Source organism: Hemitrygon akajei, chromosome 13 (assembly GCF_048418815.1).
Source record: "Hemitrygon akajei chromosome 13, sHemAka1.3, whole genome shotgun sequence".
In the NCBI taxonomy this organism is placed as follows: domain Eukaryota; kingdom Metazoa; phylum Chordata; class Chondrichthyes; order Myliobatiformes; family Dasyatidae; genus Hemitrygon; species Hemitrygon akajei.
In genome coordinates, this window is record NC_133136.1 from 71,457,601 (window position 1) to 71,484,926 (window position 27,326).

At 40.8% G+C, this 27,326-nt stretch overlaps 1 long non-coding RNA gene across 1 annotated transcript in view; it reads left to right on the top strand.

Annotated features, from left to right (window-relative positions):
- Positions 1 to 26,637, top strand: part of LOC140737968 (uncharacterized) — a 38,799-nt gene extending 12,162 nt beyond the window's left edge. The window contains exons 3-6 of the long non-coding RNA XR_012101271.1: positions 10,003 to 10,054; positions 13,580 to 13,649; positions 18,973 to 19,132; positions 23,590 to 26,637. This is a non-coding gene — a long non-coding RNA (uncharacterized lncRNA). The remainder of the gene's footprint in view (positions 1 to 10,002; positions 10,055 to 13,579; positions 13,650 to 18,972; positions 19,133 to 23,589) is intronic.
- Positions 26,638 to 27,326: the final 689 nt, after the last annotated feature.

A 27,326-nucleotide genomic window follows, 5' to 3' on the forward strand; every position in this document is an offset into this window, starting at 1 on the left:
AGCAGTAGTGATAGGGTATTCAATAGCTAGGAGGACAGATAAGAGGTTCTGTGGGAGAGATTGAAAATCCCAGATGGTCTGTTGCCTCCCTGGTGCCAGGGTCCATGATATCTCAGATCAGGTTCTCAGTATTCTCAGGAGAGAGGGTGAGCAGCCAGATGTCGTGGTCCAAGTGTGGACCAAAGACATAGATAAGATTAGGGATGAGGTCCTGAAGAAGGAATATAAGGAGTTAGGAAAGAAGTTAAAAAGCAGGACCTCAAGGGTGGTAATCTCAGGACTGCTGCCTGTGCCATGAGACAGAGAGGATAGGAACAGAAAGTTATGGCAGATGAATGCATGGCTGAAGAGTTGGTGCAGGAGACAGAGGTTCAGATTTCTGGATCTTTGGATTCTCTTCTGGAGAAGGTCTGACCTGTACAAAAGGGATGGGCTGCACCTGAACTGGAAAAGGACCAATATCCTGGCGGGCAGGTTTGCTAAAGCTGTTGGAGAGGGTTTAAATTTGTTTGGTGGGGTGTGGGAATCAGAATGTGAGTGCAGAGATTAGGGTAGAAGGACAAGGGTATGATGATACATGTTCTGAGTTGGTGAGGAAGGACAGGCAAAACATAAATGTAGCCAGTTAGAGGGGTTGAAATGTGTCTATTTCAACACTAGGAATATTAGGAATAAAGGGGATGAACTTAGAGCTTGGATCAGTACATGGAACGATGATGTTGTGGCCATTACTGAAACTTGGCTGGAGGAAGGGCAGGATTGGCTGATGCAGGTGCCAGGGTTGAGGTGTTTTAAAAGGAATAAGATGGGAGGTAGAAAAGGTGTTGGGGGGGGGGAGTAGCATTACTGGTCAGGGATAGTATCACAGCTATAGAAAGGAAGGACGCTGTAGAGGAAGTGTTCACGGAGTCAGTCTGGGTGGAAGTCAGAAATAGGAAGGGATCAATCACTGTGCTGGGAGTAGTCTATAGGCCCCCAAATAGCCCTCGGGAAACTGAGGAGCAGATAAGCAGGCAGATTTTAGAATGGTGCAGGAAATACAGGGTAGTAGTTATGGGTGATTTCAAATTCCCTCATTTTGACTGGCACCTCCTGACTGCAAGGGGGATAGATGGAGCTGAATTTGTCAGGTGTGTTCAAGAAGGATTCCTGACACAGTATATAGACTGGCCGCTGAGAGGAGAGGTCATACTGGATCTAGTTCTGGGTAATGAACCTGGCAGACCTCTTGGTGGGGGACCATTTTGGTGAGAGTGACCACAACTCCCTTAGCTTCAGCATAGCTATGGAAGAGGATAAAAACAGACAAAATGGGAAAGTGCTTAACTGGGGAAGGGCTAATTATGAAGGTATGAGGCAGGAACTAGCGAGAGTAAATTGGAAACAGATGTTCAAGGGTGAAAGCACAAAAGTAATGTGGAGGAAGTTTAGAGACCGCTTGTGCTGGGTTCAGGATAGGTTTGTCCCACTGAGACAAGGAAAAAATGATAGGAAAAGGGAACTGTGGCTGACGAAACACATGAGCATTTGGAGAAGTACTGTCTACTGAAGGATAGTCAACACTGCTTTGTGAAGGGAAGGTCGTGCCTCACAAGACTAATTAAGTTTTTGAAGAGGTAACTGATGCACCATCAATAACTCACTCTGAGACATAAGAAGCGAGATATCGGCTTTTATTGACTGGAAGAATGAACAACACTACATCCTGGAGAATGAGGCCGGGCTCAGGCCTCAATCGCCTTTATACAGGGGTCTGTGGGAGGAGCCACAGGAGCAGTCAGCAGGGTCTGTGGGAGGAGCCACAGGAGCAGTCCAGACAGGTATATGTAGTTCACCACAGTAACAAAAGAAATTGATGAGGGTAGGGCGGTAGATGTAGTCTACATGGATTTTAGCAAGGCATTTGACAAGGTCCCCCATGAGAGACTCATCCAAAAAGTCATGAGGCATGAGATCAGTGGAACCTTGGCTGTTTGGTTAAAAAATTGGCTTACAGAAAAAAAGCAGTGGGTAGTAGTGGAAGGAAAGTATTCTGCCTGGAGGTCGGTGACTAGTAGAGTGCCGCAGGGATCTGTCCTGGGACCCCTGCTCTTTGTGATCTTTATAAATTACCTGGATGAAGAGACGGAAGGATGGGTATCTAAGTTTGTGGATGACACGAAGATTGGAAGAGTTGTGGATGGAGTTGTAGGTTGTCGAAGGTTTCAAATGGATATTGACAGGCTGCAGTGTTGAGCAGGAAAGTGGCAGATGAAGTTCAATCTGGATATGTGTGAGGTGATGCATTTTGGAAGGACAAACCAGAAGGCTGAGTACATGGTTAATGGTCAGTTACTTAAGAGTATGGATGAACAAAAGGACCTTGGGGTTCAAATCCATACATCCCTCAAGGTCGCTGCGCAGGTTGATAGGGTAGTTAAGAAGACCTATGGGATGCTAGGTTTCATTAACAGGGGGATTGATTTCAAGAGTAGAGAGGTCATGTTGCAACTCTACAAATCTCTGGTGAGACCGCACTTAGAGTATTGTGTTCAATTCTGGTCACCTCATTATAGGAAGGATGTGGAAGCTATGAAGAGTGTGCAAAGGAGATTTATCAGGATGTTGCCTGGATTGGAGAACAAGTCATATGAGGCAAGGTTAGCAGAGCTGGGACTTTTCTCTTTAGAGTGTAGAAGGATGAGAGGGGACTTGATAGAGGTCTGCAAGATTATGAGAGGAATAGATATGATGGATAGCCAGTACCTGTTTCCCAGGGCATAAGTAGCAAACACCAGATGGCATATGTACAAAATTAAGGGAGGGAAGTTTAGGGGAGACATCAAGGGTAAGTTTTTTACACAGAGGGTTGTGGGTGCCTGGATTGACTTGCCAGGGATGGTGGTGGAGGCTAAAACATTAGGGGTATTTAAATGCCTCTTGGACAGGCACATGGATGAAAATAAAATAGAGGTTTACGGGGTAGTGTGGGTTTTGTACTTTCTTTAAAGGAATATATGGGTCGACACAACATCGAGGGACGAAATGCCTGTACTGTGCTATAGAATTCTAGTGCCTCGTGTCTTCTAGTGTCTAGAAACTGGTGCAGAATGCACAACCAATCTTAAGAATTGGTTGGGTTCTCACAAGGTAAATATTCAAGTTTGCATGGCTGCTGTTCCCTGTATGTGCAAGAAGTCTGTTATTCAAAGGTTTCAAAGGTCTCTAAGGTACATTTAATGTCAGAGAAATGTGTACAATATACATCCTAAGATGCTTTTTCTTCACAACCATCCACGATAAAAGAGAAGTGCCCCCAGAGAATGAATGACAGTTAAATGATGGAATCCCAAAAGTCAGCCCCCGCTCCTCGCCCTCCCGCACGTAAGCGGCAGCAAGCAACAATCCCTCCTCTCGCACCGGCAAAAAACAGCATTGGCACTGGCTACCGAGCACTCAAACATGAGCAAAGCAACAGCAAAGACACAGACTTGGAAGACCCCAAAGACTACTGGTTCACCCGGAATTCGACATACCACCAGCGCTCTCTCTCCCTAACAAGGAGAAAGAAGTTTCACTGTCTGACAGCGAGAGGGGAGACATAACAAACAACTTGCTGGTTTATGCTGTTAGAAGTCCTTCGCATCGCTTTTTCTGCATTCTGTGCCCGAAGATCTCGGTTCTCTGGGTACGCGGCCAGAGATCTTCCATCTCCAACGACTCATCGATCATATGCAAATTGATGCCACTTGCCACCTGATGCATAGCGGTGTCTTGTTGTCTGCCCTCATGGTGCAAAAGGTCATCAAGGCTAACCCTCTTTATCTGACCTAAGTGAGTTTAGTACCATGGCATCATGGGTACTAATCTCAGCTGAGAAAGTATTTCCCCTTGTTCTATCACATTGAGAAAGGATGTTCTTTGTTGAGGATTAAATAAGAGAGTGAATGTGGCACAGATAAAATTCCTTTGTGCATAAAAGAATAATGAGATTGGTAAATTAAGTGAACTTGAATATAAGTAGCACAGATAGGTGATAATTGTTTCTCTGTCCTTTTGCTGTATTCTGTGCAGTTAATTCATTGAGGAAAACAAAACTGGTTTAAAACTACATCAGGTCAACTGAGGTAAACTTATCTAATAAAAATCTGTCCTCAGGCTGGTTCCATTTTGGTGTAGCAGAAACTTCTTTTACAGACAGCGATTAATAAGTATTAAATAACCTCCTGCAAGTAAACTGCTTCAAGAAAATAACTGTTTGAAAATACCACAAACCTCATATCTACAGTGGAACTCCTTGACAAAGTATGAATGTTCATTGCTGAGACTAAATACACAGTTGGAGGCACCAACGATTATACCAGGAAATCCTTTAAAATTATGTTTTGCATAAAAGCTACCAGCTTCTTTTTTACCTGGATCTCCACTTAGGGAATGAGACAGGGCAGGTGACAGAACTGAGTGTAGGAGAAAGCTTTGAATCTAATGATCATATTTCCATCAGTTTTAAGATAATTATGCAGAAGGATAGGGCTGGTCCATCCATTAAGATTCTACACTGGAGGAAGGCCAACTTCAATGGCATCAGAAGGGATCTGGCAGACTTGGATTGGGATGCATTGTTTTCCAGAAAAGGGATGCTTGGTAAGTGGGAAGCATTCAAAAGTGAAATATTGAGAGAATAATGTTTATATGTTTCTGTTTGGATAAAAGGCAAGGCTAACAGATTAAAGGGAAATTGGTTATTGAGGAACATTGAGGCTGCAGTAAAGGAGCCATATGTAAGGTATAGGCAGTTAGGAACTTCAATGAGGAATATAAAAAATTCAAGAGAACAGTTAAGAATGTAATCAGGAGGGCTCACAAAATGTTGCTCTAGCAGACAAGATGAAACAGAATCTCAAAGGGTTATATAGCTACCGTGGCATGCAAAAGTTTGGGCACCCCGGTCAAAATTTCTGTTACTGTGAATAGCTAAGCGAGTAAAAGACGACCTGATTTCCAAAAGGAATGAAGTTAACAATGACACATTTCTTTAATATTTTAAGCAAGATTACTTTTTTATTTCCGTCTTTCACAGTTTCAAAATAACAAAAAAGGGAAAGGGCCTAAAGCAAAAGTTTGGGCACCTTGCATGGTCAGTACTTAGTAACACCCCCTTTGGCAAGTATCACAGCTTGTAAACACTTTCTGTAGCCACCTAAGAGTCTTTCAGTTCTTGTTTGGGGGATTTTCACCTATTCTTCCTTGCACAAGGCTTCTAGTTCTGTGAGATTCTTGGGCCATCTTGCATGCACTATTCTTTTGAGGTCTATCCACAGATTTTCAATGATGTTTAGGTTGGGGGATTGTGAGGGCCATGACAAAACCTTCAGCTTGTGCCTCATGAAGTAGTCCATTGTGGATTTTGAGGTGTGTTTAGGATCATTATCCTGTTGTAGAAGCCATCCTCTTTCCACCTTCAGCTCTTTTACAGACGGTGTGATGTTTGTCTCCAGAATTTGCTGGTATTTAATTGAATTCATTCTTCCCTCTACCAGTGAAATGTTCAACATGCCACTGACTGCAGCACAAGATCAAAGCATGATCGATCCACCCCCATGCTTAACAGTTGGAGAGGTGTTCTTTTCATGAAATTCTGCACCCTTTTTCTCCAAACATATCTTTGCTCATTGCGGCCAAAAGATTCTATTTTAACTTCATCAGTCCACAGGACTTGTTTCCAAAATGCATCAGGCTTGTTTAGATGTTCTTTTGCAAACTTCTGACGCTGAATTTTGTGGTGTGGATGCAGGAAAGGTTTTCTTCTGATGACTTTTCCATGAAGGTTATATTTATGCAGCTGTCGCTGCACAGTAGAACACTGCACCACCACTCCAGAGTCTGCTAAATCTTCCTGAAGGTCTTTTGCAGTCAAACAGGGGTTTTGATTTGATTTGCCTTTCTAGCAATCCTACGAGCAGTTGTCTTTTTGGTTTTCCAGACCTCAACTTGACCTCCACTGTTCCTGTTACCTACCATTTCTTAATAACATTACGAACTGAGGAAATGGCTACCTGAAAATGCTTTGCTATCTTCTTATAGCCTTCTCCTGCTTTGTGAGCATCATTTATTTTAATATTCAGAGTGCTAGACAGCTGCTTAGAGGAGCCCATGGCTGCTGATTGTTGGGACAAGGTTTGAAGAGTCTGGGTATTTATAAAGCTTTGAAATTTGCATCACCTGTCCTTTCCTAACGATGACTGTGAACAAGCCAGAGCCCTAACAAGCTAATTAAGGCCTGAAACCTTGGTAAAAGTTACCTGAGAGCTCAAATCTCCCGGAGTGCTCAAACTTTTGCATGGTGCTCCTTTCCTTTTTTTCCACTCTAAAATTGTACAAAACAAAGCTAACACACTAATCTTGCTTAAAATGTTGAAAAAAATGTTTCATCTTTAACTTTATGACTTTTGGATATCAGTTCATCTTCTACTCACTTATCTATTCACAGTAAAAGAAATTTTGACCAGGGGTCCCCAAACCTTTTCATGCCACTGTATATTAAAAGCAAAAGGATGAAAATGACAAAATTGGTCCACTTGAAGATCAGTGTGGTCAGCTCTTTCTGAAGCCAAAAATTAGAGGAGAGATCTTAAATGATTCTTTTTTGCATCTGTATTTACAGATGGGGGAAACAGACACAGGGCCTTTCGAACTGACTAGTGAGGTCATGGACTGTATCCAGATTATGGAAGGGGAAGTGCTTGCTACCTTGAAGTGAATTAGGGTGGATAAATCGCCATGGCAAGTCAATCTTATAGAGCTCTTCAAGGAGGTTACCAAGAAGGCTGATGAAATGAAGGTAGTGAGTGCTATCTACATGGACTGTAACAAAGTCCCACATAGAAGGCTGGTCTATAAGGTTGAGTCACTTGGTATTTAGGATTAAATAGTCAAATAAATTCAACATAGACGTTGTGGTAGAAGCCGGAGAGTGGTAGTAGATGGTTATCTATGTCTTGTGGTATACAGCAGTGATTGCTGCTGGGTCCATTGTTATTTGTCATCTTATATCAACGATCTGGATTGAATATACATTGAATGACAAATTTCCAGATGACCCCAAGACTGGGGCATAATTGACAGTGAGGAAGGCTATTAAAGCTTGCAGCATAATCTGGACCAGCTGGGAAAATGGACAGTAAAATGGCAGGAGGAACTTAATGCAGGTGGAAGAGTTGCAATTGCGGAGGACAATCCGGGGTAAGACTTACACAGTGATAGGCACAGAGGAGTGCAGTAAAACAGATGGATCTGAGAATACAGGTCTCTTAATTCCTTGAAAGTGGTGTTACAAATAGATAAGATTATAAAGAGAACATTTGGCACAATGACCTTCGTAAAGCAGAGCACTGAGAACAGGAATTGGGATATTGTGCTAAGGTTACAAACATAGAAAACCTACAGCACGATACAGGCCCTTCTGCCCACGATGCTGTGCTGAACATGTATTTACTTTAGAAATGACCTAGGGTTACACATAGCCCTCTATTTTTCAAAGATCCATGTACCTATCCAGGGGTCTCTTAAAAGACCCTATCGTATCCGCCTCCAACACCATTGCCAGTTTTTTTTTCTCTCTTCCTTGATTCTTTGAAAAATGCTTGAAAACATTTCATGGTGAGAATTAACTGCTTATTGTAAGTTTTGCAGTTATTTATGAAGGTTCTGAAGGAAGAACAAGACAAACATTAATTTTTGTTTGTCCTGTCTGTGATTTTAGTTTGTTTCTTTATTTGTTTTCCATGGAATTGAATTTAGTGAAAGACCCAGACTCCAAACGTGGAATCCAGTTAAAGAGATAGAAAATGAGCATCTCTATTCCAGATGTGAGATACCCACATTTCAGATGGAGTTGGGCATTTAGGGAAATTGCTTATTGGTGTACAGTTAATTTTGGAATTTGAAATTAACATTTTGAGAAGATTGCAGTATCTGTGGTTGATTTCCCAAAAGTTGATTTCACCAACAAGACTGTTCTCTTTTACAGAATAAAAAAAATGCTTCAGATGTATGACATACTGATTTTGAGTTTGAGATTCCTTGGAAAATAGTTTTGAAGCAATCAGTATTTTGTCATGTAAATTGCAAATGGAAATTCAATTTAAATATTGGACTGGTCCAAATAGCATTTCAGCATTAATTCCCACACACATTTATCTAGCTGCTGCTGGATATTCAAATTAAAATATCTTGGTCAGTCAGCTTTGACACTGCAGAGTTGAGATGTAGCTGTAAAGGGTATTAAAGTTTCTACCTTTCTTGCAGATAATCTTCATTGTAATGGAGAGCTACATGGATGTCAGGATATGATAGCATATTATAACATGGAACCATTTGTATCAAAGTAATAAGGGGAGAAGCAGAATGTCAGAAAGCAATACCCAAGAACAAAGACACAAACCAGTAAAGAAACATGTTTTGACATTTTTGCAGATGGCTCCTCATCAGTACAGATAAAACCATCAGATAAAGAAGCTGGATTAGGCCATTTGGCCCATTAAGTCTGTTCCACCATTTCATCATGGCTGATCCAATTTTTCTCTCAGTCCCAATCTCCTGCCTTCTCCCCACATCCCTTCATGCCCTGTCCAATCAAGAATTTATCAACCTCTACCTTAAATAAGACATGGCCTCCACAGCTGCCAGTGGCAAAGAATTCCACGGCTTCGCCACTCTCTGGCTAAAGAAATTCCACTTCTTCTCCATTCTAGAAGTACGCCCCTCTATTCTAAGGATGTGTCCTCTAGTCTTAGACTCTCCCACCAAAGCAGGTTTGTGGATGGTGGGGTCTGTGTATGCCCTGAGTGATTCGATCTGGTTACTGATTTGGGAACTGATTTAGAACAGAGCCATAAATTACTAGTTGCTACTTGTGGAAGAGAGGCAATATATGGATGCCGGCTTGGAGCAGAGTCAATAAGAAGGTGTTACAGGTCAGTCAGATGACCCATAACCAATAATACTGAAATGCAACATTTGAACAGGTAAGGAATGATTACAAAAGCAAAAGCTTCAAATGCAAAATAGCAACAACTCTCCAACCATCACAGATGTGGAGGACCCTAAGGACATGTGGAGATTGGAGCCAGACCATGAGGAATGCATGGGCAGCATAGGCTCCATTTCCAGGAATTACCTTTTCTCTGTTCATTGAGGGTCAGAAAAACTCACTATGAGTGCAAACAGATACTTGATTCTGTAAATTCACCTCCTCTTCCATTGAATCAATAAAGGAACTTGCCAGTAATTACAGATTCTCTCTGCACCTCTCTGATTATTATTACTAAGGGGTAATCCTGTAACAGTTGAATAGGTTAGTACATTATTCACTGGAGCATAGGAGAATGAAGGGAGATTTTAGGAGCTATGCAAAATTATAAGACACATAAATATGGTGAATGCATGCAGGCTATTCCCTCTCAGACTGGATGAGACTGCAGGACATAGATTAAGTGAAATATTTCAGAGAAATCTGAGGGAGCACTGCTTCACTTGGAGGGTGGTGCAAGTGTGGAATGAGCTGCCAATGGAAGTGGTAGATAAAACATTTCAGAGAAGTTTGGATGAGTGAGGTATGGAGGACTATGGTTCAGGTATTAGTAGATGGGACTATGCAATAAGCCAGCCAGCATGGATAAATGGGCTGGGGGAGGCAGGTTGGTTCTGTACTGTAGTGTTCTGTGGCTCTATGGGAAGTGAGGACAGGTGCATATGAGGAAGAACATGAGCAAGAAAGCAAAAAGTATACAGGAGGAGTGCTTTACTTTTGTACCTAGGACTTCAAAATAATGTAATTTTCTCTCAGCCAATCTTCCTATATAATGTAGATGTGAAATATTGTTTTTCTCTCTACCTTTTACTGAACTTTGCAGTGGTGAAAACAATGGCAGAATCAGAGACTCGTTGACCATTTGCATGTCTGTTCCCCTGTATCCCGTACCCACTCATTGCTCAGTGTTATTATGTATCTCTATTCCACAGGAGTACTTCAAGGCTGACAAATTCCTGCAAGAGTCAAAAATACTGTGTACAGGTAATGTATATATTAAGCTAAATTTTACAGTAAACGTAGTGTCAACCATCCCTTACACTATTTGCAGAGGTATAAATCTTTACTCTGCCACTATTGCTGTTGCTGTGATTTCAGAAGAGTGGCAGCAGCCTGCTTTGTCATCTAAAAGGTTCTTGGACATGCTGTGTTGTTGGAGCCTAATTATAGTTTGGTTATTCAGAGTCAGTTATCGAGACAAGTGAAGAATGTGATCTTTCACTTTTCCTGTAATCAAGCTATGGAACGCTACAATAATTTAAACCATGGGTACCCAATGGTTTTTATACCATGGACAAATCTGTGGACCTCAGACTTAGATGAGGAGACATAGAAGCAGAATTTAGCCATTCAGCCCATTGAGTCTACTTTGCCATTCCATCATGGCTGATTTATATCTCTCTCAACCCCGTTCTCCTGCCTACTCTCCGTAACTTTTAAAACCTTGATTAATCAAGAACCTATCAAACTCTGCCTTAAGTATGCCCAATGACTTTGCCTACACAGCAATCTGTGGCAATAAATTCCACATATTCATCATCCTCTGGCTAAAGAATTTTTTTCCTCATCTCTGATTTAAATGAATGTCTCCCTATTCTGAGAATGTGCTATTTAGTCCTAGCCTCCCTGATTTTAGGAAACACCCCCTCCACATCCACTCTTTCAAGGCTTTTCAAGATTCACTAGGATTCAATGAGATTACCCCTCATTCTCCTAAGCTTCAGCAAGTACAGGCCCATAACCATCAAAGGTTCCACATAGGTTAACCCTTTCATTTTTGGAATTATTCTCATGAAACTCTACTAGACCATCTCCTATGCCAGCACAGCTTTTCTTTAATAAGGGGTTCAAAACTGCTTATGATACTCCAAGTGCGGTCTGACCAATGCCTTAAAAAGCCTTTGCATTTACATCTTTGCTTTTGTATTTTAGTCCTCTTAGAATAAATGCTAACATTGTATTTGTCTTCTTACCAACAATTCAACCTGAAGATTAACCTTTATGGAATCCTGCACAAGGGCTCCGAAGTCACTTTGCACCCCTGATTTTTGAATGTTCTCCCCATTTAGAAAATAGTCCATGTCTTTAGTCCTTCTAGCAAAATGGATGACCATGTACTTTCCTACACAACATCAGAATCAGAATCAGAATCAGAATCAGAATCAGACTTTAATCGCCAAGTACCTATGCACATACAAGGAATTTACTTCCGGCAGATGTTGTCTCTCTGCTCATAACAATAATAATGATAAATATAAATGAAAATATAAATTATACATACAGGTAGTGCAATCCAAGTAATAGTTAGCCGACAGTTAACCGGCAGTTAACTGTTCAGCAAAGTGACCGCAGTAGGGAAAAAAACTTCTCCTGTGCCTATTAGTCTTAGTCTGGAGGGATCTGAAGCGCCTACCAGACGGAAGCAGATCAAACAGTCCGTGCGCAGGATGGGAGGAGTCCTTTATGAGTTTCCCCGCCCTCTTCTTCAACCTGGAAGAGTACAGGTCCACAATAGAGGGCAAGGAGGCTCCAATAATGCGCTCGGCAGTCCTCACTGTGCGCTGTAGTCTGGTTCTATCCTGCTTGGTTCCATCTACTAGGTTTTTTCCCATTCTCACAATCTGTCTAAGGGCTTCTGCAGACAACCTGCTTCCTCAACACTTCGTACCCCTCTACCTAAATTATTTCATCAGCAAACGTGGCCACAAGCCATCAATTCCTTTATCCAAATCGTTGACGTACAATGTGAAAAGAAGCTGTCGCAGTGCTGACCCCTGCAGCACACCACTAGTCACCAACAGCCAACCGGAAAAGGCTCCCTTTATTCCCAGCCTTTAGCTCCTGCCAGTCAGCCAGTCTTCTACCCATACTGTTATCTTTCCTGTAATAGTATAGGCTCTTATCGTGTTAAGCAGCTTCATACGTGGTACTTTATCAAAGGCCTTATGAAAATGTAAATAAACAACATTTATTGACTTCCCTTTGTCTATCCTGCCTATAATTACCTGAAAAGAATTGCAACAGATTTGTTCTGCAAGATTTCCCTTTAAAAACCATGTTGACTTTGGCTTATTTGGTCATGTGCCTCCAAGTACCCTGAAACCTCATCTTTAATAATGGACTCCAACATTTACCCAACCACTGAAGTCAGGCTAACTGGCCTGTAATTTCCTTTCTTCTGCCTCCCTCCTTTCTTAAAGAGTGGAGTGACATTTTCAGTTTTCCAGTCCTCCAGAACCATGCCAGAATCTAGTAATTTTGGAAAGATCATTACTAATCCCTTCACAATCTCATTGGCTACTTCAGTCAGAATCCTATGGCATAGTTCATCTCATCCAGGTAACTTATCCATCTTCAGACTGTTTGGCTTCCCAATAACCTTTTCCTAAGTAACAGCCACCGTCACTGGTGCATGGCACAGGCAGCAATCTTTTCAGCTTTCTACCTAACTTCTTATATTGTCTCTCCAAGACCTTCTCCTGTTTCATACTTCTGTCATTGGTACCAATATCTACCAAGATATTTGGCTGCTCATTCACCCCCTTTACAAATGCTGCGGACCGATCTGAGAAATTCTTGACCCTAGCATCTGGGATGCAATGTACCTGAATCTGCTGTCCGCTCCTCTAGTGATGGAATACCCTATCACTACTATACTCCTTTTCTCCTCCTCAAGCCCTACCCTTCTAAGCCACAGAGACAGGCTGTGTGCCAGAGACCAGATCACTGCCGCTACCCCGATAGGTCGTTTCTGCCCTACACTCCCAACAGTGTCCAAAGCAGTACACTTATTATTGAGGGGAACACCACTGGGGTAATCTGCACTGGCTGCCTATTGCATTTCCCTCTCCTGACAGTCACCTAGGTACCTTCATCCTGAAACTTTGAGTTCCTACCTATCACCTCCTCTTTTTCTCATATGAGCTGATGGTCATTGAACTTCAGCTCTAGCTCTTTAACATTGTCTCTGCAGCTTGGTGCACTTTGAGCAGCTGTGGTTATCAGGGAGACTGAAGGTCTTCCAAAGTTCTCACATCTCACTCAAGGAACATACCACTAACTCTGGACCCATTCTCAGTGCATTAGCTAAGTACTAACAAAAAAAACTTGCTAGAAATATACTTAGGACTTCCACTTGTGCTTGCCCAAACATGACCATTCTAACACTACCCCACTCCAACAATAACTGATTCAGTTATATCTCACTTCTTAGTGGCACCTACTAATTGCCTAATTATTGTGACTGCAGCCCACTGATAAGTCCTAAATGCACCCAAGCTCTTTTTAAACCTTGTTCTCAGTCACAATGAATGACCTTTCAGTCATTTAGGCACTGAAAGCCAAATATTGGGTAATTGTATATCCTGTTAAAGATGACATTTATGATGTACATGGCTTGTTGAGATCCTATATGGAATCAATTGAGTACCTCTTTTAATGTTCTGTGGATGAAGCCAAAAAAATTACCACATTTGTGCTCAAAAGTAACTCTTTTGATCTCTCTTTCAGTATTAGTGATGAAACTCTCACTGAAGAGGAGGCGTGATTATTTATCTCTCTCCTAAGGATAATCCAGTTTGTGAGTTAGAACTGTGACTAGATGTTGAAGATTCATTGTTAAGCATTTTTTCCCAAATCTATACTGAAGTGACATATTAAAAAGCTAGAATAGTTTAATAATTTAGATTAAATCACTGTGCTTTTCTCTCTTGCTCTGAAAAAGTCATTAAGCTGTGGCACTGAATCCAAAAGTAAAACATCAGATTCCAATTGCTTATTTCTGCTCCCAGGCATACCTCAGTCCTTGCATGAGACAAAGAATATAACAGCCCTATGATTATATAGGCTCTACCAAGATCTCCAGATGGAATTTACTGTGCAGCCGTTTCATGCCTGCAGTCTGGTTTCTTCCTTATTTATGCAATATATCTCTGGAATCCATCAGTTTGCTTTTAAATTCTGAATCTGAAAGGGAGTCAGGTATATGTTGTACACAACTGGATAAAGTGGTTTCCAGCGAACTTACTGCATAAATTTCTGGATCTGCTGTCTACAAAGAATGGTTCTCTGCTCCCACCATGTTGCTAAATTTACATACAGATAAATAAAAGCAGGTTGTAATTTATTTTGGAAAAAGTATTTTCAGTTGCTCAATTTTTACATGGTAATATTAGCAGTTATTGTGCACCAGTTTCCCACAGGCTGACAGGAATGTCACATTTCCTTGCAAGTCCGAACATTATGGTCAGCATGTAAAAGGTTTGTATTGCTGACAGTATCTATCACTGGATTTCACACAGAGCCCAAGATGATAACACAAAGTTGTGCTAACTTTCTTGGGAAGTTAAGTATGAGGGGATTTGGGGGGTATGGGGAGAGAGTGAAAAAGTGGTGCTGAAGACAAGATTAGATTGGCCTTCATCTTATTGAATAGTGGAGCAGCCACAAAGGCAGATGATCTGTTTCTGTTCCTGCTGTATTGTCCTCAGGGCCAATTACAGAACTGGCAAAAAAAATGTTGGAAAATGAATGCTTGGTGTTGGACGCAGCTTTTGTCAATTTCTTCATCTTTTTTTTGTGGTAGCTACCAACACATTTTGATAAGTAAATTTCATGATAGTTCAGATAACGTGTCATAAAATTGGTTCCAATTTGCTATCTCCAAAATAGTATTGAAAATGGGGACAATTAAGTGCAGAGCAATCTCCAAGAACTGAATGGAACAAAGCTTTTCAGTTCATTGTTGATGTGTTCTAGATTCTAAAAAACCTGTTAATACAAAAATAAGAACTGTAATAACACACACAAAATGCAGGAGGAACTCAGCAGGCCAGGCAGCATCTATGGAAAAATGATGTTTTCCGTATATGCTGCCTGGCCTGCTGAGTTCCTCCAGCACTTTGTGTGTGTTGCTTGGATTTCCAGCATCTGCTGATTTTCTCTTGTAAGTGAAATAAAAATTGTAATTCATTTACCTGTTTTGAATGCTTGAAATGTTCAGGAACTCTAGTTTTAGTCGATTCTGATAAAGACGGATAGTTTGGCATATATAGCTTGGCATATAAGACTTTTCATTTTTGTGGATTATCATTTCTGAGTTATATTCCATTGACTTGAATGTCCCCTTGATACCTTGTGATTGGTCATGAGATATTAGACTGACTTTCACTGTAAATGTCTGATTGTGAAGGTTGTGGGAGACAAGTTCAAATGAATAATGATTAGTGTAGGTATGAGGCAGCAGCTTTACTATCTATTCCACTAAGTAAGAAGTTTCTGCTAAATGATCTTACTTTGAAGTCTTTAATAATTTCTTAATTTTTTAATATGTTTCTAAATTAACTTTTAAAATTTTAACATTAATTGCATCAATCTTAATAGTTTTTAGATATCTGTGAATGCAGGCATTTGAAAACGATTCAAATGATTTGCAGGCTTTGATGGAAGGCAGAGTTATACCACCACGTTTACATTCTGTCAGAATCTATTGTGTTTCCTTGGAGTGGGTTTTGAGTTGTCTGCCACCTAAGACTGAGTCACCACTGTGACCTCATTGCCCACCTCCAGAATGTTCAGCACCAGTGGGATTGGCATCTGGATCATTAAGTTCGAATGTGTGGGGACTCAAATCAATGCCTTTGGAAGTCAGGTCAGCTCCAGAAACACTATAGTGCAAAACAGGCCCTTAAGTTCATCTGGTCCATACTGAACTATTAATCTGCCTAATCTAATTGATCCACAACCTGACTATGGCTCTCCATACCCCTCCCAACCATGTACTTATCCAAACTTACCTTAACTATTGAAATCGATCCCAATTCCTTCACTTCCACTGGTAGCTTGTCCCATGCTCTCGCCACCCTCTGAGTGAAGAAGTTTCACCTCATGTCCCACTTAAACATTTCACCTTTCAGCCTTAGCTCATGACCTCCAGTTGTTTTCTTACCCAACTTCAGTGCAAAAAGCCTGCTTGCATTTACCTTATCTATACCCGTCATCATTTTGTATACCTCTGTCAAATCTCCCCTCATTCTCCTACACTCTAGTGAATAAAATCATAACCTATTCAATCTTTCTCTTAAACTCAAGTTCTCAAATCCTGGCAATATCTTTGTAAATTTTTTCTGCTCTCTTTCAATTTTACTGATATATTTCCTATAGGTAGGTGACCAGAACTGCACACAGTACTCCAAATTCAGCCTCAGAGATGTCTTATACAACTTCAACATAACAGCTCAACTCCTGCACTTTAATCTCTTTAATTAATGAATGTCAGTGTTCCAATGGTTATGACCCTATCTACTTGTGACACCACTTTCAAGAAATTGTGGGTCGGTATTCCCAGATCCCTCTGTTCTACCACACTCCTCAGTGCTCTACCACTCACCATGTAAGACCTACCCTAGTTTGCCTTCCCGAGGTGCAGCACTTCACACTCGTTTGCATTACATCCCTACATTACACAAAGCCCTTGTGCAGACATATTATACAGTAACTTACTGTGGGCTTTCCAAAGAAGTAACGTCTATACAGGCAAGACTTCACAAAGGCTCTCTTCACTGAAATATGTAATGTCCTGCCACTTGAGGTACAGCCACATACGCCTGGGCAGCTTTACCAGTAAAAATTCAAACCATAGTTACTCTAAGTTTCTTTGCCTAGGGATTATTCCAATCTCCTGTAACTGATTTCTGTAAAATCTTGCTACTTGCTGTTGCCTGCTCTATTAGGGAGATTACCCAATCTCATTGACAAAAATCTTTGTCCACTTTTCCATCACCTGATTGTCACAAGCAGAGTTAGCATGAAGGCTGCCCAAAATACAGGCATTCATAGACTTCACACATGTAGCATGACTCTACTTGGAAACCTCCCACCAGAATTATCGAGGTATTGTCCTGGTGGGCAATTGTGCATGAGAAGAATACACTAGACCCATTCTCCACTTGTTGTTAGATCGCATCTGGAATTTCCAGTTGGCGGACGATTTCCCTGCACGACACTCTGACATATTGGGAAATCATGTTCGTGGCAGGTTACAGCAGTGGTTAGCCTTTGCCTTCTGCTGGGTGACTTTAAAAAGATCACCGCCTCTTGCAGTGGATGACCAGGATGTCTAAGTGTCTTGTCGTGCTCTTAGCATTCCACAATGCTTGCTGGCCTAGCTTCTTGACCATTGGACCGTTAATTGGTCTCTTCCGCTCAATCCGCCAGTGCTAGACTTCACACGCTGAGACAGACAGATCCCCTACCTCACCGAGGGTCGAAGACCCGTCGGCTGCCCTCACCTGGTTTGGCCCGTCTGCTGAGATGGTTTACCAGGGTGTGGCCGCTGCGCATGTTACAGCTACTTAGAGGCACAGATGAGAGCTGAGCACCAGGTGGGGACCAAAAGTGGATGAGCTGTCCTGTAAAGGGCATTGCAGGCCCCCCCCCCCACCACCAGAGGTGCTACCCCTCCCTAGACACCATTCTCCACTAACACTCCAAAATTTTTGACTGTCTGCAAGCACTTTCTGTTCATTGAATCACAATCTTTATGGGGCTTAAAATCATGTCAGGGCACACAATACCATTTAAAAGTCATTAAAAAAATTAGGAAGGGAATTTGTGACTATCATCTTCCACAAATCCATCATGGGATACTTGAATTTTCACATTGAGGAACATATTCACTCATATTTATCAATTATTATTTACAATTTTTATTGCCATTTACACTGCTTAATGTGTCCTCTACAACTGATTTTCCATCATTAAGTTTATTTATATTTGAATTGTATGCTTCGGTTAAGCAATGTTTGATATTGATTAACCTAATTAGATACTCCACAATAACTGGCATAGTTTTGTTTAAAGTTCCATGTAACAGCAAATGAAAATACCAATCATAATGGGATTTAATTTGTAAATTGTAGTTTTGTTCTTTCTAACATTGTTGATCGAATGTTGAAAACCTCAATTAAATAAAAATGAACATGAAAAATCTAAATTTGATGATCATGGAGAAGAAATCATACCAAAAAAAAACATTACTGTTTTATTGACTGGGAAAATATGAGAATTCTATGGCACTTTGTCTGCATACTCATTAACAAAGCATTATAAGCATTTCTTTTAGTACAATCTTCTCTCTGACATATTAACTAGAAGATCCAAATCTATGAAAAGACCAGCATCTGTTCACGTTCTTTTATTACTCTCCCTGCCTTGGAATTTGTGAATTCAATTTCTATAACTACAGTGGAAACTTAATGCAGAAAAATACAATCTTATTTCCATTTGGCTTTATTGTCCTTACTCAGAATTACCCCAGGATAAATGATGCTGAAGAAATCATATTTAGGCTTCATGTGTTCAATCTAAGCTGGATAGTCCACGAGGCAAAATATTAGCAACATTCACTCTGGAATCATCCACAGAGTCACATTTCCACCAAACCCTCATCTGGTTGATTCAGTGTCCAAAGCTGATGTGGTTTGGAGCCAAAGTTGCATATTCACAGCAAGGCCCTAAAATAATTTTTCACACTGAGGTCTACAAAGTATCCTTTGACTTAGCCAGGCAATGTGAGTGTGACCTCATTAAAACAAGAAATAAATCTAGGGGCGGAGATCATGTGCTTGCTCAGCCATTCAGTAAGGTCATGGCTTCCCAGCTGCATAACCAGCCATGAATCCAGTTACATCATAACATATAGACAGACATTAAAATAAATGCATACTTTGTGCTGGCACTATATATAGTTCTGTCATATTTAGGTTGAGAAATAAATCTAGTATCTGTACGTTTGGATTTTGCAGGTATATATATTGGGCTGAATTTTACAATTCCAGTATTGACAAAACTGTTGGATCATTGACTTTACCTCAAATAACTACAACTACCTTGGATATGCATAGGACTCTGGAAGCTGTTGTAAGCAGTTTGCCTTGGGGAGCCACCTGCACTTCAATGCTGGAGTTTGATGTGGAAATGGAAAGCTGTGGAACTTCTGAGATCCTCTGTAGCTGGTGCATTGAGCAGTGCTCCAATCATTTCATTTAAGGGAAAGACTTGTAAGTAAGTACTGTAAGATTTGTAATATTGTAGTCAGTTCCATATCTGTGTTTTGAAGTGTTTTAGAATTGTAATTGTTGAATAGTGAAATTTTGAAAAAGTCAGTCTTTAACCATTCTGGCTAAGTTGGCTAAGATGGTTCCTGAATGTAGCTGGCTCACTACCAGTTAGAAATCCTGTTCTAAGGAAAAAACTACAATAGCCAGCCATGATCTAGATCAATTTCCACTTGTGATGTAACATGTTTCAATGATTCAGGTCTCGGCCCAAAATGTTTGGTATTTTCCATAGATGCTGCCTGGCCTGCTGAGTTGCTCCAGCATTTTGTGTGTGTTGCTTTGATTTCCAGCATCTTTATATTTTCTCTTGCTTATATTTCAATGGTTCTTCATTTTGTACAAAGTTAAAGTAATTTTAATCAAGTGCATATTTGTATTTAAATAAATCAAAAGGTAATTCAGGCATGAGATTGTGTAATGAACCAGATTTATGTAGAGTGATATTCTTACGGTAAAGACTTATATCAGTTTGTCCTGCTGAAAGACAAACTTCCTCCCGAGTTTAAACTTTCTAGCAGAGGATCTCTCTGTATTTAGCAGTATTCATCTTCCCATCAATCCTGACCAGAGTTCCTTCCCTACTGCTGAAAAGCATCCCCATAGCATAATACTGCTATTCCTTACTTTACAGTAGGGATGGTGTTACCTAGTTGACGTGCAGTATTAGATTTACACCACATGTACCGCTTAGTGTCGAGGTCAAAAAGTTCCACTTTAGTCCCATGTGACCACAAGACTTTCCACACCTTTACAGTATCTTCTAAGTGATGCTTTGCAAGATCTTTATGGGTAAGTATACGCTCTTTTTTCAGCCAGAGATTCTTCCTTGCCACTCTCCAATAAGTGCCATTTCTATGCAAGTCCTCGGTTTTTCATACTTTACCATTTCCCCAGTTTTCTGGGGTTGTGATAAATGGAGCATGTGATTCAAAAGTAAAACTTCTCAGTTAAGTTGATGCGGAGCCCTGAACTTCATCTCATTTGTAGCCACTGGATTCTGCAGCTCACTCAGAGTGACTGCTGGCGTCACAGTAGCCCCCCTACAAGTATCCTTCTTCTCTGGCGACTGAAGTTTAGAGGGGCAGTTGTGGTTTCATATCCTTTCCACTTTTTCACTATGTACTGCACTGACTCCGAGGTATGCTCAGTGCCTTTGAAATGGACTTGTCCACTTCCTCAGATTTGTGCTTCTCTATTTTCATGTTCCTGATTTGTCTTGAATGCTCTTTGGTCTGTTGAAAATCTACTATACAATTGGACCTTATAGAGAAAGGGTGTATTTATTCTGTTGATTTCATTGAAAATACGTGATCCTCCAATTTTCTACATCAACAAATTTTGTGAGTTGGTAAGGTAATGTACTGCACCGGAGGAAAAGAGCGTAATAATTACAAAGGGGGTGAATACTTTTTCAGCCTCACAATTTTGATTTTTAATTTTTACTAAATTGTTGACAGGTTTTTGCATTTTACAATTCTATTTTAATATATTTTAAATTTAGAAAATGAGATAGTAAAATATGAAAATAGTCGTGGGGAATGAATACTTTTTCAAGGCACTGTAAAAACAAAAGAGTGGGCACATATTACAGCACAAATTAGTGGGAAGCTAGATGATTGGGAAACTTAAAAACCAATAGAAGGCAACTAAAATAGCAATAAGGAGAGAATAAATGAAATATGAAGGTAAACTAGACAATAGTGTAAAAGTAGATAAAAAGTAAAAACAAATATGTTTTTGCAGATGTATATAGAGTCAAAGAGAGGCAAGAGTGGATATCAGACGGCTGGAAAATGGCACTGGTGAGGTTATAGTGAAGGAACAAAGAGATGGTGGATGAACTTAATATATATTTTGCATCAGTCTTCTCTCTGAAAAATGCCAGCAGTACACTAGAAATTTGAGACTGTCAAAGGGCAAAAGTGAGTGTAGTTGTCATCACTGAGAACAAGGTGGTGGGAAGCTAAAAGGTTTGAAGGGTAGTTAAGTTATCTGGTCCAAATGGATCACACCCCAGGGTTCCAAAAGAGGTAGCTGATGAGTCTGTGGAAGCATTAGTATTGAATCTGCAAGATTCTGGAATGATTTTGGAGGACTGGTAAATTGCATATATTACTTCATTATTTAAGAAAAGAGGGAGGCAAAAGAAAGGATATTATAGGCCAGTTAAGCCCGACTTCAGTTGTTGGTAAAATGTTGGAGTCTATCATTGAGGATGAGGTTGCGGGGTACTTGGAGGCACATGATAAAATAGGCCAAATTTGGCACGTTTTCCTTTAGAGAAATCTTGTCTTACAAATATATTGGAATTCTTCGAGGAAATAACAGGCAGGAAAGACAAAGGTAATCAGTGGAAGTTGTTTACTTGGATTTTCAGAAGGCCTTTGACAAGGTGCTGCACATAAGGCTGCTTAACAAGATAGAGCTAATGGTATTACAGGAGTGATTCTAGCATAGATAGAGGATTAGTTGATTGGCAGGAGGCAATGAGTGGAAATAAAGGGGGCTTTTACTAGTTGGCTGCCAGTGACCACTACTCTTCCACAGGGGTCGATGCTGAGACTGTATCTTTTCACATTATGTGATAATGACTTGAATGCTGGAATTGATGGCTTTTTGGTCAAGTTTGCAGATGATATGAAGATAGGTGTAGGGGCAGGTAATGTTGTGGAAGCAGGTTATCTGCAGAAGGACATAGACAGACTGGAAGAACGGGCAAAAAAGTTGCAGATAGAAAAACGTGCATGGAAGTGTATGGTCTTGTATTTTGGTAGAAGGAATTAAGGCGTAGCCTATTTTCTAAATACTCAGCAAATTCAGAAATTGGCAGTGCAAAGGGATTTGGGAGTCCTTGTTTAGGATTTCCTAAAGGTTTATTTCAGATTGAGTTGGTGAAAAGGAACCAAATGCAATGTTAGCATTCATTTTGAGAGGACTGAAATGTAAGATGCAAGACAGTGCCGGCGACCAACACTACTAACAGCAATGTCCTGCAGACAATTCACAAAACTACTTCTTTCTTCTTTTTCTTTTAAATATACTTCTACTGCTAATCTGTGTGTGCCTGGAGCTTGTAATTTACATTTTGATAATGTGTTTTTGGGCTGACTGAGTGACCTAGCGATGTTGCTGTCTCTAATGGAATTCGGCATGGTCGAGAGTGAAGTTGGGAACAGAGTGTGCAGCCTAATGTTAGAGCACAAACACATGATTGGCTCCAATTCTTGAACAACTCAATGATTACAGCATCGAGCTTTACTCAATGAGGATGAGAGGGCAAGGTGAGCGGGTGTTAAGCGCCATCTGCCTGCATTTGACTGGTCTCACTCAGTGCTTTTCTGGAATAATTCCCTTCAAAGACTGCTGAAGATTTCCAAAGTTTGCAAGAAAAAAAAATTGTAAGAGTTCCAAATAGTTTTAGAAAGATTTTAGCAAATATTAACTTCCTGAAATGATTTAAAACCGCATAAACTCTCCTTTACAATTTGTTTTTAATATCTTAGAAATACTGTGAAATAAAATGGGCAGACTATAAAGGGCTGAATAACAGAAGATCTAAAGCAATTAACTCCAGGTAACTACACAAGTTTTTCAAAACAGAAAAAAGTTGGAACAACCGCAGATGGAAGATTTGAGAAATCATAACTTCAGTGACGAGGATGTGCATAAACTTCTCAATGAAGTGGTGTTATGGCATCATTAACTTTTGGGGAATGGGAATAGCAAGGCTCCCCAGAGAGAGGTGGCAGAGATTGTGACCCAGGGTTCAGAGCAATGTCACCAGAAACTGAATGACTTATCTCATGCTGCCTGGGTTTGTATTGTTATTTGATGTTTTAAAGTTAATACCTCTTGAGTTGATGCTGGTACAACCATTAGCTGAGCATTTAGACAATCATAATTTCAGATGATCATTGTTCAAAATAGTCAATTAATTTTAAAATTTGCTATAGGATACAGGCCTCTAAGTGGTTGTAACTGTTTACATTTATAGTGCATAAATGTGGGATTATGAAATTCTATTTTGTAGTTTTCTCTAGTAACCAAACTAACCAAATTGGGTCTCTTTCCATGACTTTTTTTTTTTAATTTCCATTCAGAGTGAGCTGAACCTCAATAAATCTTCAAAAAAACGGAAGAATGTTCACTCTAAAGAAGTTGACCGCGTATGAAGAAAGCGCCATTAATTTGTGGTTAATCAATGTCAGTCCAGTGTCTGATTCTCTGTCGGACACTGGAGATGGAGAAAGTGAGTGTCATACACAGCCTACCTGAAACATACTTATTTATGGATCATAATTTGTGAAGACAAGATCTAATAATAACTGCACCTAAGTTTCAAGAATACGACATTTGAAAAAAAAGCTTTACTGATGAACTCATCTGTTTTCCTTCCAACAGTTGAAATGCTTCTGAAAGCCAGTGAGGTGGTGGAATGTGAGCCAAAGGAGAAAGGAGAATGAATGTGATCAGCATTCTGAAGGAAAGAAGGAAGACTGACTATACTGACCACACTGACTATAAGGAGACGAGTTGCGGTATCAGCCTGGCACCTGCACTGACCCTAGAGGCTACCTGGGTTTGGTCACTTGGCCACAATGAGCCTCATCTAACTGCCTCTCCATCACCCAGCCACCATACTGCGATTAAAGGTAGGCCAAGATAACTCAGATGCGTCTGGCCCAAAAGAGAAGAGAAAACCTGCAATCATAACAGTCACAGCTCCGCTGCCACCAGTAAGATGAAGGAAACGTCATCAACCTGTGGATGTTAACTGAGAGGATAATTTGCTTCCTGCAGATGTGAAGCAGTTAATCAGGGAGCAAAATAACAGGCTCTTTGAAAGCAACACACACAAAATTCTGGAGGAACTCAGCAGGCCAGGCAGCATCTAGAGAAAAAAGAAAAGTCGATGTTTCCATCTGAGACCCTTCATCGGGCCTGGAGAAAAGAAAGACCAGGAGTCAGAGTAAGAAGGTGGGCATGGGGAGGAGGAAACACAGGGTGCTTTGGTGAAACTGGGAGTTGGGGGGTGAAGTAAGAGCTGGGAAATTGATTGGTGAAAGAGATACAGGGCTGGAGAGTGGGAAATCTGAATAGAGAGGACAGAAAGCTGTGAAAAAAGAAAAGGGGGAGGAGCACCAGAGGTGATGTGCAGGTAAGATGAGAGGGAGAAATGGGAATGAGGAACGGTGAAGGAGGTGGGATGGGGGCATCACCAGACATTCGAGTAATCGATGTTTGCTATCAGGTTGGAGGTTACCCAGATGGAATACAAGGTATTACTCCTCTAACCTGAGTGTGGCCAAAAAACAAATGGAGAGCTTTGAGGCCCTCCTGGTGGGAGTGGAGGTATTTAGGGACTGGACATCCATAGCGAAAATAAGGGCCAGGGAAAATGAAATTGTTGTAAAGTTCAAGAGCATGTGAAGTATCATGGAGGTTGGTAAGAAGGGATTGAACTAGGGAGGATAAAATTGAGTTGAGGCATGCAGATATAAGTTCAGTGGGGCAGGAACAAGCAGAAGCAATGGGTCTATCTGGACAGGCAGGTTTGTGAGTTTGGGTAGGAGGTAGAAATGGGAGGTGTGGGGTGATGAAAGTATGAGGTTGGTGGCAGTGGATGGGAGATTCCCAGAGTTAATAAGGTCAGTGACGGTGTGGGAGACAATGGCCTCTAGTGGGGTCCTATTTGTGGGGTAAGTAAGAGGAAATGTCTGACAGAATTCACCAGGCCTCAGCATGGTAGAGGTCAGTCTGCCAGACTACTAACACACCTCCCTTATCTATGGGTTTGATGGTGAGGTTAGGATTAGTGCGGAAAGAGTGAAGAGTAGTGCGTTCGGAAGGAGTGAGGGTGGAATTGGAGAAAGGAATGGTGAAGTCAAGGCAGTTGATGTTCCGTCATCATTTAGCAATAAAAAAGATCCAGAGCAGCTAGAAGACCAGAGCGTGGTGTCCAGGAAGAGGAGGAGGGTTGAAGGCGGGAGAAGGGGTCATCCATGCAGGGTAGGGAATACTTGCCAAAGAAGTAGGCTTGGAGACAGAGGCAGCAGAAGAAGAGCTCAGTGTCATGGCGGGCACGGAACTCACTGATGTGTGAATGCAGTGGATGCAGAGGCCCTTACTGAGGGCAATACATTCTGACTCAGAGAGCGGAGGTCAGAGGGCACGATGCAGACACGGCACGGATGAGAGCTGGGATCGGAGGAGGGAAGGGGGTTGGTAGTGTCAGAGGAGTGGGAAGGTTTGGGGTGTTCAGGAAAGGTAGGGCAAGAGGAAGATGGAGTCCCTGAGGACCCAAGAGCTGGTGGTGGGGCCTGAGGGACATGCGATTGTAGAGTGGTGGTGGTGGAAGGGGAGGCGAGGGTTCCAGTGGCTATGCGTAAAATCCCGGCCTGGAGGCGCTGTTGGTCAAGGTCCAGGCTGGAGTTGGAGTTGGAAGTTGCACAATCGGTACTTTGAGGTCATTGGAATCCGGAGTGATGGTGGTGAGTCTGTTTTCTGAATCTGCTCGGGATCGTTAGAACCATTGAGGTCAGCAGCAGGATGCATTGCAATCAACTGACCACAAATAAACAGGCTACAAACCATCATTTGGCCCTTATTAATGAATGCATTTCTCACTCACTGCATTTCTAAGAATGCATCTGCCAATTCATATCTGAACATTAGAGATAATGGAGTAGTTTTAGGCATTTGCTTCACCAGCTCTTCTTGTTCATAGAATAGATCCAACAGCAATGCAAGTATCCCTCCTAAAACCTCACCTTTCCCCTACTCTTGCTTGCTCCAGTATAGTTAGGAGCCAGTAACTACATGAGTAAAATACTCCTCTAAGCACGGGCCTCAAAGCTCTGAGTTTCCTACCTGATGTTCCCAATAGTCATGACATTGTGATAAGTGAGGCCAACTCTCTCAGAAGTGACAGTTCTTGGGCCAGGAGGGTAGTAGAGTGCCGTCTCTAGATTATTCTTGAGTACATTGCAGAGCAGCATGTGATGAATAAAGTCAATTTTTTTGTATTTTCTAATTACAGGTGTTGTCATCTGCTAGTTAATATTTTTACTGGTTCTTTTTACAGCTGTTCTTAGATTGCCAAGGGACTTTCAATATTTACATAATCAATATCATCAATTTTAACTGTTATTGCTGCATGCAAATTAACAAGTAGTTAAATATTTAGATTTTGATGTTTCATGATATAATTATTTTGAAAAATAATTTTGATAAAATATCGGTAAATGTTTTCAATAACTTTCCCAAATGTATTGTTGCAAGGATGTTCTGTTTCAATAAAATAAAGTCACCCCAATATGCTTCAAATCTCCCCAATCCTTGGCTTGCTTTCATACAAGTGAAATTAGTATGGAGACTAATCTTGGGTGTAGGCTGGATGGTCCTTACTATCTGCAAAGAGATCAGCGTAAATACCCTCTGGTTCTTTGTTCTACTTCTATTGGCAGGTAGCTCACTTCTTGTGCTGTACTTATCAGGATATGGAGGCTCTTGAACAAAAGAGGATGACTACACTCATCTACTGGGATGCTCCCACAACCAATGATCTCACTTTGAGGACACTTCATCTTGTTATTTATTGCTATTTATTTATATTTGCATTTGCACAGTTTGTTGTCTTCTATGCTCTTGCCCATTCATTGATCCTGCTCTTTGGGTGATAAAATGATGCTGAATTAACAAGTCAGTTTTGAAATATTGAGTAATTTCTTTATTCCTGGAGCAGATGAGCAATGCTAACAACACAGTAAAATTGGCAATTCAGTCAGTGTGAAAACTGGTGAATCTTAATCTGATATTTAGTTTAGCATTAAGAATTTAACAAAAGCTGAACAGTGTATATGCTACAGGTTAACAGTAAACAAGTTGCCTTCTGTAGCATTTGAAAGTGAATGGCTATCTGAATCAGTCATGATTAATATTGGCAGGAATTGAGCCAGAAGTTGAAATTTGGCTGTAGTTTAAAGCTTTTCAAAAGTAGATTTTGTTAAATTCCAATAGTTTTTATGTGCCAACATGAGAAATTGGGGAATGTATGAACTTGATGAAAATTGAAATTACATGCTGCCTTGTACCTCCAATACTCTGCGGTGGTTTCTGTATTCAGTTAAATGTTTACA